General features: G+C 60.2%; 1 long non-coding RNA gene across 1 annotated transcript; it reads right to left on the reverse strand.

Moving 5' to 3' along the window:
- Positions 1-2,392: 2,392 nt before the first annotated feature.
- LOC134808723 (uncharacterized) lies at positions 2,393-8,313 on the reverse strand. The gene is made up of 2 exons (XR_010152209.1): positions 7,943-8,313; positions 2,393-7,725 (listed from the first exon to the last, which is right to left on the reverse strand). It is a non-coding gene; the product is annotated as an uncharacterized LOC134808723 (long non-coding RNA).
- Between the last annotated feature and the right edge of the window lie 1,265 nt (positions 8,314-9,578).

The following is a 9,578-nucleotide window of genomic DNA, read 5'->3' on the forward strand; positions in this document are numbered from 1 at the left end:
CGAGGTGGCCTCACAGAAGCCAGCCTGTCTTCAGATCATGGCGCTCCTAAGGTCAGGAACGCCAGGCTGGGCCAGGGCTGGGCCTCGGGAGCTGCAGGGAGAAAAGGACCCAGCCCGCCTCAGCCCCAGATGGAGCCCTTCTCCTGCCACCAGTGCCTGGGCACCCCGGCCCCTAGGCGAGGACAGCTGCCAAGCCATGAAGAGCGAGGTGTTCTGGGAAAGGGCGTGAGCTGCATTTTCCAGCTGCGCTCACTCTGCAGGGAGACTGTGGCGCCCCCGCCGCTGTGCCCGCAGACGTGCCCGGCCTCAGCCAGCTGGAGCGCAGGCAGCAGAGTGCAGGCCAGGCCCAGACGGCAGCGGGATGTTTTCATTCCAGGGTGCTTGGCGGGCTGGGCTGCCGTGGCCACTGCAGAGCTCCGGAAAAGAACACGTGTGTCTCCCTCCAAAGTATATTCCTCGCTGGAAAGCAGATCCCAGGCAGGGTCTCCCCCACGAGCAGGGGGAGAGGCACCCCAAGGTGGGGGAGCGAGGGCAGTGGCAGAACCACCCCATACCCTAGGGGACCCAGGGAGGGGCTTGCAGATGCGGGACCCACATTTGGCAGCGGTGCCCGGCCACTGTCACCAGATGGTGGCCAGCGCATCACCCACACGTGGGCCAGGATGGCAGAGGAGATCCACAGAGATGGCTCCAGCAGGAGGCCCTCACAGAGATGCCCTGGCCTCAGAAGAGCCAACAGAAAGCCGGGAAGGGGGACGTCGAGGCTCAAGCTTGGCACAACCTCCCCAAAGCTCCCAAAGGCTCTCGGTGCCCACCAGCGACAGCGCACACCGCCACCACCTAACAGCAAGGATGCCCGCTCAGGGCGGGCACTGAGCGGAACTCAGGCAGTGCCACTCGCCAGCTTACGTCAAAAGAACAAAAGGAGTGAGGACGGTACTCGCGGCTCTGCCAACACTTCCCAGCCCCGCACGTCTCACACACACCAGAACGCGTCAAAAGGCACCAATGGGCAAACACCCAGATGTAGGCACAAGCAGGAGTGGGCCGGGTCTTGTGAGCCCCCACAGCCACGCGGCCCTGCGCTGAAGCCACCGAGGCTGGGTGCTGAGGGGTCCATAGGAGTCCACCCGCCCAGGCTGCACTGGCTCCCGTCGTCCAGTGTCCGGTCTAAGCACAGGCACAGTGCCTGGCTCTCACCCTCAGGCTGTTACACTCTGCTCTGTGGCAGGGCAGGTCTCACAGTGCATGGAGGACAGGGGAATGCGCCCCTGGAACCCCTGAGGGAACCGACAGAGCTACTTTAACAAGTTATGATTGTTGGGGCTGCCAGTGGCTGAGCCAGGTCACTGCTACACTGCCCTGCAGGGTGCATCTAATCATGGAGCCCACTTTACAGGTGAGGAAACTGAGGCTGAGAGACTGGACCAAGGTCACACCAGAAGTGGAGGTGCTGGGACGTGAACCCAGGTCTGACTCCAGGGCGCAAATTCCCTACATCTGGGTTCCCAGCCTCCTTCCTGAAACTGAACAGGAAACTAGAGGGAAGGGACACAGCAGGGATGAGCCAGGGAGGGAGAGGTGGGAGGGGCTGGCAGCACCCAAGCAGCTGCACCTGGGCGCAGGGCCCCTCGGCCCCTCAGCCCCTCGGGGAGTGCAAGCACATCCCAGCCCGACTCGGAAGCGCCACTGCCACCTCTGTCTATAAACCAGGGCACTAGTGTGGGCCCCAGGCACCCTGTGCGGCTCCAGGGGTCTGCCCCAGAGCATGCTGATGAAATCATCTCCACCACGGCTTCTCAGAGCCTCAATTTCCTGGTCTGTAAAATGAGACCAGGAGTGGCTGCAACCCTGCAGTGCCGTGATGAGGTATGGAGAGACAAGAACACAGAGGGCTCAGCGCGGGGCCCGGCGTGGCCACGGCGGGGAGAGGGTGTGGACTCTTCCTAGACCTTTTCTTTTTGAGACAGAGTTTCACTCTGTCTCCCAGGCTGGGGTGCAATGGTGCAATCTTGCCTCACTGCAACCTCTGCCTCCCAGGTTCAAGCGATTCTCCTGCCTCAGCCCCCAAAGTAGCTGAGACTACAGGCATGCGCCACCATGCTCAGCATTTTTTTTTTTTTTTTTTGAGACAGAGTCTCGCTCTGTTGACCAGGCTAGAGTGTAATGGTGTGATATTGGCTCACTGCAACCTCCGCCTCCCAGGTTCAAGTGATTCTCCTGCCTCAGCCTCCTAATTAGCTGGGATTACAGGCGCCCACCACCACACCTCGCTAATTTTTGTATTTTTAGTAGAACGGGGTTTCACCATGTTGGTCAGGCTGGTCAAACTCCTGACCTTGTGATCCCCCCACCTTGGCCTCCCAAAGTGCTGAGATTACAGGCGTGAACCACCGCGCCCACCCTGTTTTGTTTTGTTTTTTTTTTAAAGACCGTTTCCTAGTCGCCCAGGCTGGAGTGCAGTGGCACCATCACAGCTAACTGCAGTCTCAACCTCATAGACTCAGGGAATCCTCCCCCCTCAGCCTCCCAACTAGCTGGGACTACAGGCACCACCACTAATATCTATTTATTGGTCTCGCTATGTTGCCCAGGCTGGCCTCAAACTCCTGGCCTCAAGCCATCTGCTCTCCTAAAGTGCTGGGATTACAGGCGTGAGGCACTGCGCCCGGCTGGACAGTGGTTTTGATTTCCGTTTCCCTCATGACTAATGAGGCCGACCATCTTCTCACACGCTGTTGGCCATCTGTGCGTCTTCTTTGGAGAAATCTCTGTTCAGATCCTGTGATTTTTTTTTTTTTTTTTTTTTTTTGAGACAGGGTCTTGCTCTGTGACCCAGCCTGGAGTGCAGTGGTGTGATCACAGCTCACTGCAGCCTTGATCTCCTCGGCTCAAGTGATGTCCCACCTCAGTCTCCTGAATAGCTGGGACCACAGATGCATACCACCACGCCCGGCCAATGTTCTTTTATTTTTTAGAGACCGGGGTCTCACCCTGTTGCCCAGGCTGGTGTGAAACTCCTGGGCTCAAGCGATCCACCCACCCTGGCCTCCCAAACTGCTGGGATTCCAGGCGTGAGTGACCCCTTGTCCATGTTTAAACGGGGTCCCTGTCTGTTGTTGAATCATAGTGTTCCCTGTATGATCTGGATGCAAGCCGATACTGCATGGATGACCTGCAGGTGCTCTCTGTCTCCACAGTCGCCTCTGCAGTGTGGGAGCTCGGGTGCCCTACATTCCCAACTGCTGCAGACACAACCAAAGCCTCCCCATCCCTTCCCCCACCCCTGCCGGCAATCGCGTACAGGAGTGAGCGTGTGACTTCTTGTCCACATTTTTGTCCACAAGTTTGGCGAGTTTGCACCCATGTCTAATAAAGAAACTACCGTTTCTCACGCAGGCACATTCTGAACGCCCGAGTGCGGGAGCCACGTAAGACCCGGCTCAGGGACCCCGGGTGAGGCCAGCTGGACATGCAGGATGCAGGTCCTCATCACTGCCTCCGCTCTGCTGCCAGGGCTCTTCCTAGAAGACACGGGCCTCTCCTAGGCTCTCCTGACAGAGGCCCTACCCCTGCCCCCGAGTCACCTTGCCCCTTGGGGACTCTCTCTGGGCAGCTCCCTGTGGGAGCTTTGAAACCTGGCTTCAATGTCACCTGCACTGGGGGTCCTTCCAGGCCAGCCCCCTCCCCATCATCCATCTCTGTCCTTGGAGAATCATCTGCGTGTTGGTTGAACGCGGGCTCCAGTGATAACGGAGCCCTCGAGGGTGGCCCTCCTTCCGCTGAGGGCTCATGGAGGCCTTGGTGACAATCCCTAGTCCTCGCTCTCAGGATCCAGGGACCAGAAATGGGAGCCAGGGGCCCCTCCGTGGCCTGGCCAGCCCCCCAAGGAAGCTGTGTCTCTGGCAGTTGCGCTCTAAGGCATCAGGCCTAGGGGTCGCTCCAGAATGCCTGTCTTCCCCGACGCCAATCCCAGGCAGGGGCCCCGGGGTCTGCCCCTCCTGCCCCTACACTCTCCCACACTCTCCTGTCATTCAGGGATGCGGGTGGGAAAGGGCAAGGCCCCGGGTGCTCCTATATTTTACATCAGTGAACCAAGCACCTACCAAGTCCCTCGATGTGCCCAGTCCTGGACCCCAGCATTTGCGAGACAGCAGCAGACCCAGGTGACCCCCAGCCAGGGTGAGTGGCAACCAGCACCAGAAGTGGCCTTTAGAGCAGGGGGCCCTGAGCTGATGACATCTACACCTAGGTCAGTGCCAGCCAGGACAACCTCTGGGACAATGGGATGTCGGCTCCAATGACCAATTTACAAGAAACACGAAGGACACACTCACAGCACCACGGAGGTGACACCATGGAGGTGGCACCCCCAAGACACAGCGAGAAATCCAGGCTGCAGGAGCCAGTTTCTTCAACAAATTGCACAAGGAAAAAGAGAGGAAGGGAAGCTCCTAGGCATCATCGGACACTTAAAAGACAGGCGGTGGCTCACGCCTGTAGTCCCAGCACTTTGGGAGGCCGAGGCGGGCGGATCACGAGGTCAGGAGATCCAGACCATCCTGGCTAACACGGTGAAACCCCGTCTCTACTAAAAATACAAAAAATTAGCTGGGCATGGTGGCGGGCACCAGTCCAGACTACTCGGGAGGCTGAGGCAGGAGAATGGCGTGAACCCAGGAGGCGGAGCTTGCAGTGAGCCGAGATGGCACGGCTGCACTCCAGCCTGGGCAACAGAGTGAGACTCCATCTCAAATAATAATAATAAATAAATAAATAAATAAAATGCATCACTCACACCTGTAATCCCAGCACTTCGGGAGGCCGAGGCAAGCAGATCACCTAAGGCCAAGAGTTCAAGACCAGCCTGACCAACATGGTGAAACCCCATCTCTACTAAAAATATTTTTAAAAATTAGCCGGGCGTGGTGGCACGCGCCTCTAATCCCAGCTACTCAGGAGGCTGAGGCAGGAGAATCGCTTGAACCCGGGAGGTGGAGGCTGCAGTGAGCCGAGATCACACCATTGTCCTCCAGCCTGGGTGACAGAGCCAGACTCCGTCTCAAACAAAACAAAACAAAAGACATCAGCTAGCTGGTCCAAGCACAGTGGTGTTCACAACGAATTGATCACAGCCAGGTAGAATTCTTCATTCTTTCTCCAGTCCCAATGCTTTGCTTGACCAGCCTTAAAGACACATATATATTTTTGTCTGGGCACGCTGGCTCACACCTGTAATCCCAACACTTTGGGAGGCCAAGGCAGGCGGATCACTTGAGGTCAGGAGTTTGAGACCAGCCTCACCAACGTGGAGAAACCCCGTCTCTCCTAAAAATACAAAATTAGCCAGGCATGGTGGCACATGCCTGTAATCCGAGCTACTGGAGAGGCTGAGGCAGGAGAATCACTTGAACCCGGGAGGCGGAGGTTGCCGTGAGCTGAGATCGCGCCACTGCACTCCAGCCTGGGCAACAAGAGCGAAACTCCGTCTCAAAAAACAAAAACAAAAACAAAAACGTATATATTTTTAAAAGACATTGGCCGGGTGTGGTGGCTCACACCTGTAATCCCAGCACTTTGGGAGGCCGACGTGGGCAGATCACGAGGTCAGGAGATCGAGACCATCCTGGCCAACACGGTAAAACCCCGTCTCTACTAAAAATACAAAAATTAGCTGGGCACGGTGGTGCACGCCTGTAAACCCAGCTACCAGGTACTCGGGAGGCTGAGGCAGGAGAATCGCTTGAACCAGGGAGTCGGAGGTTGCGGTGAGCTGAGATCATGCCACTGCACTGCGGCCTGCAGACAAGAGCAAGACTCCGTCTCAAAAAAAAAAAAAAAAAAAAAAAAAAAAGACGTCAACTAATTGCAGTGTGTGGACCTTATTTGGCTCTTAATTCAAACTATTAAACCAAAAATGTGAACACACCAGGCCTTCGGTGGCATGAAGGAATTGTCTGTTGTGTTAGGTGGGTCTGCAGTATTGCGATGCCCTCCAAAATGCTTGCAGATAAAAGGGTGGCTGGAATTTGGTTCAAAACATGGGTCAGGGCTGGGCGTGGTGGCTCATGCCTGTAATCCCAGCACTGTGGGAGGCCGAGGCGGGCGGATCATCTGAGGTCAGGAGTTCAAGACCAGCCTGACCAATATGGAGAAACCCTGTCTCTACTAAAAATACAAAATTAGCCAGGCATGGTGGTGCACGCCTGTAATCCCAGCTACTCGGGAGGCTGAGGCAGGAAAAGCGCTTGAACCCAGGAGGCGGAGGTTGCCATGAGCCGAGATCGTGCCATTGCACTCCAGCCTTGGCAACAAGAGTGAACTCTGTCTCAAAAAAAAAAAAAAAAAAAAAAAAAACACATGGGTCAGGAGGGAGAAGGCTCGGGGCAGGGAGGGCAGGGAGGGCAGGGCAGGCTCTGGGGTGGGGGGTCTGTGAGTCAGCCACGGCTCTGCCCACGTCTCCCCACGAAGCTTCGAGCCACACAGAGCAGCACGTTTTGCAGTATGCCATCTTTTCCAAAAGCCACCACCTCTCGGCAGCATCATTAACCCAAGGCAGGCTGTGGCCTCAGAAGCCCTGGCTGTCCTCCACCTGGAACTGGACACAGCTGTCCCTGCTGAGCTTCAGCAGCCAGGGAGCCACAAGTGGAGAGGCACCTGCGTGAGCCCCCCAGGAAGGCTACTGGTGACACCCCGACAGCAACGCTCCTGGACCCTTAAACACCTGCCAGCAGCTGTGATCTGTGTCCTTCACCTCTCCCAGCTTGACCCCTCTTCCCTGGGGAAAACCCAGCCGTCTCCCCGAGGAGGAGTTTGCAGGGTAGACAGCAAAATGGCTGGGCTGCCCCCACAGCACAGAGGGTGGCCTGGGGGGCCAGCCAGGGCCTTAACATCCTTCCTAAGGCCCTAGTTTCCCATGGGTCCCCTCACCCCACCTTCCAGAACTCTCCCAGCGGCGGCCCCAGGTGTGTACAGAACAGCACCCACCTGCCCACATGAGGTCACCCTGTGCCCTGTTGCACACTTGAGGGGCCTGGCATTCGGAATCTTGCCAGCTCAGGCTGGGACAGGCCACCAACTCCCAGGGTCCCCCTCCTCCAAACCCCAGGACCAGAGCCTAAGAGGACAACACAAGGCAGGGGCGGGGGCTCCACTGCTGTGCCAAGGGCCTGGAGAACACGGGCCTTGCCCTCTGCTCAGCAGCCACCAGCGCCCTTCTCTCCTGGACAGCTCCTGAGGGGCTGCTCTCATGGACACCATCAGGTGCTGGGAAGCAGGAACCACCAGGACCTGGACAGAGTCCCCAGTGACCGGCCTGGCAGACAGAGGAGCCCTCAGCTACAGCATCAGAAACAACGGGTGGGGTAGGTCTGATGCAATTCTGTGGGCGCTGCTGCCAGGCAGGAGGAGGCCATCTCCACAGAGACAGCCGCGAGACACACGCGTCCGCAGTCAGGGAGCGCAGGAGCAATGTGGCCCCGAGGGGCACGGGCTCCATTGGTCCAGGAGAACCCATTCTTCTCCCACCCTCGAGACCACCCAGCAAAGCCCCAAGGACACAAGGCTCCCCTAAGGAAGGGTGGCCACAGGCGGGAGTGACCCAGAAACGTTACAAAACCAAATGCCAGAACCCACCCAATGTTTAGCAAGCCTGGGGATGTGCCACGTCCCCCAGGGATCCAGCACGCACCCAAGGAGACACTGTCCCGGCGAGGAGCCTGGAGCCTGGGAAATACAAGGCATCAGACTGGTCCCAAGACTCTCCCCAGCGCTGGGGACAACTGTCTGCTTATCTTAGTCCCCTGCGCCCTTTTCAATCCAACCCTGGGTCCTGGGCACCTCGTAGTTCCAAACCCCTGCTATGCACATCCCGGCTGTGATGCCTGGGACAGATCCTGTCCTGGCTGTGATGCCTGGGACACGTCGTGTCACCTCTCCAAACCTGTTTCCTCATCTGTGAAATGCAAATCTCCACGGTCCCTATGCCTCGGATGGTCAGAGTCAGGATTCCGCATGACGACCCCCAACAGGAGCCTGGCACAGACCTGGCTCTGGGCAGCGTCTCCATAAAGGCCACCTGTTGTTTTTACCTCCCGAAAGCGAACATGACAAGGCTTTAACCCCCCACGGCAATCCCCCCTCACCCCTGTTCTCAGGATAGCCTTGGAACCCAATAGCAGAGCGCCTGAGGCCCTTCATGACCCCAGCCCACCCGCGAGCCCACCTCCCACCCTGCCCCTACCCCTCACACCTCCCGTGGCCAGCCTCCAGCCTCACGGTCTTTGCTCACACCGTTCACCCCCCTTCTTCTGGACCCACCTCATCGCCCCGTCCTAAGCATCAGCCCAATTCTTGCACATCCATCAAATCCTTGTCCAGACACCTCCTGGAACTCTTCCCTGCCGCCCCCTACAGCCATCCCCACCTCTCCGGGTACCCCGCAGCCCCAGGCCGCATCCCAATTCCTCTCCAATTAGCGACTGTTTGTCCCCCCAGCTGAGCGCGGCCTCCGCGCCCCGCCCCCGCTGGCGTCTGCAGAGCCCCCGGGTGGGACGTCTGTCTCCAGACCCGGGGTTTTTCGGCTCCCCGGGGCAGTGCCAACCGCGGCTCCAGGCGTTCCTTATTTAGCAGGGCCGCCGTGCCGCGCCGGAGCCTCGCCCTGGGAGCGTCCTGGCCCGCGTCCTGCTTCCCGTCCCGGGCCAGGGAACGCGCCCACGCCCGCCCGTCCCGCGGCCTCTCCCGGGTGCCGCTGGGCCCGCTACTCACAGCGCTGTGGCGTCCGCGGGGATGCGCAGCGCGGGACCGAGCGTCCGCAGCCCGCGGCCCGAGCAGTTGACGCGGCAGGCGGCGCCGGGCGCTGGGCCGCAGAGGCAGGGGGGCTCGCAGGGCCCGCAGCCGCGCCCGGGGCCCCCCGCCAGCGCCCCGAGCCACAGGCCCAGGCCCAGGGCCAGCGCCAGGCGGGCGGGCGCGGCGGGCAGCATCGTTAGGGCAGCGCGCGCATGGCCCCGCCGTCCCCAGGCCCGCCCGCGCGCGGAGGCCGCGGCTCAGGCGGGGCCCGCGGACGGCATGGCGGGCGCGGGGCTGGATGGGGCTGCGGCCGCGACCTGCTGCTGAGCGACGCCGGCTCGGGGCTCGGGGCCAGGCCGCGCCGGGAGCTCGGCCGCCCGCTCGGACGCCCGCTCGGACGCTGGCGCTGCAGTGCGGGCCCCGCCGCGGCTCCTCCTCCTCCTCCTCCCCGCGCGGCGCGGGGCGGGCGGGGCGTGGGGGGGGGGGCGGGGCGGGTGCAGGCTCCGCCCCTTTCACCACAGCGCGACCCGGCCAGCGATGAGGGACTGGCATCCGGAGGCTTCACCCTTCGCTCCACAGGGTCGGCAGCAGGGCGGGGCCTCCGGAAGCTCCGCCCCACGCGTTCCCGGGGCGCATGCGACGTGGGGCGGAGCGTCTGGAAGCTCCGCCCGTCGCACTGCAGAGTCGGCCGAGGCGCACGAGGTATTTTTCACGCTCCGCCCCGCTGCAGGCTAAAGTGCGTGGGCGGGAAGCGGTGGGCAGGGTGCCATCTGGCTCTGCCCTTCTCCTGT

Source organism: Pan troglodytes, chromosome 18, assembly GCF_028858775.2.
Source record: "Pan troglodytes isolate AG18354 chromosome 18, NHGRI_mPanTro3-v2.0_pri, whole genome shotgun sequence".
Taxonomy (NCBI): Eukaryota; Metazoa; Chordata; class Mammalia; order Primates; family Hominidae; genus Pan; species Pan troglodytes.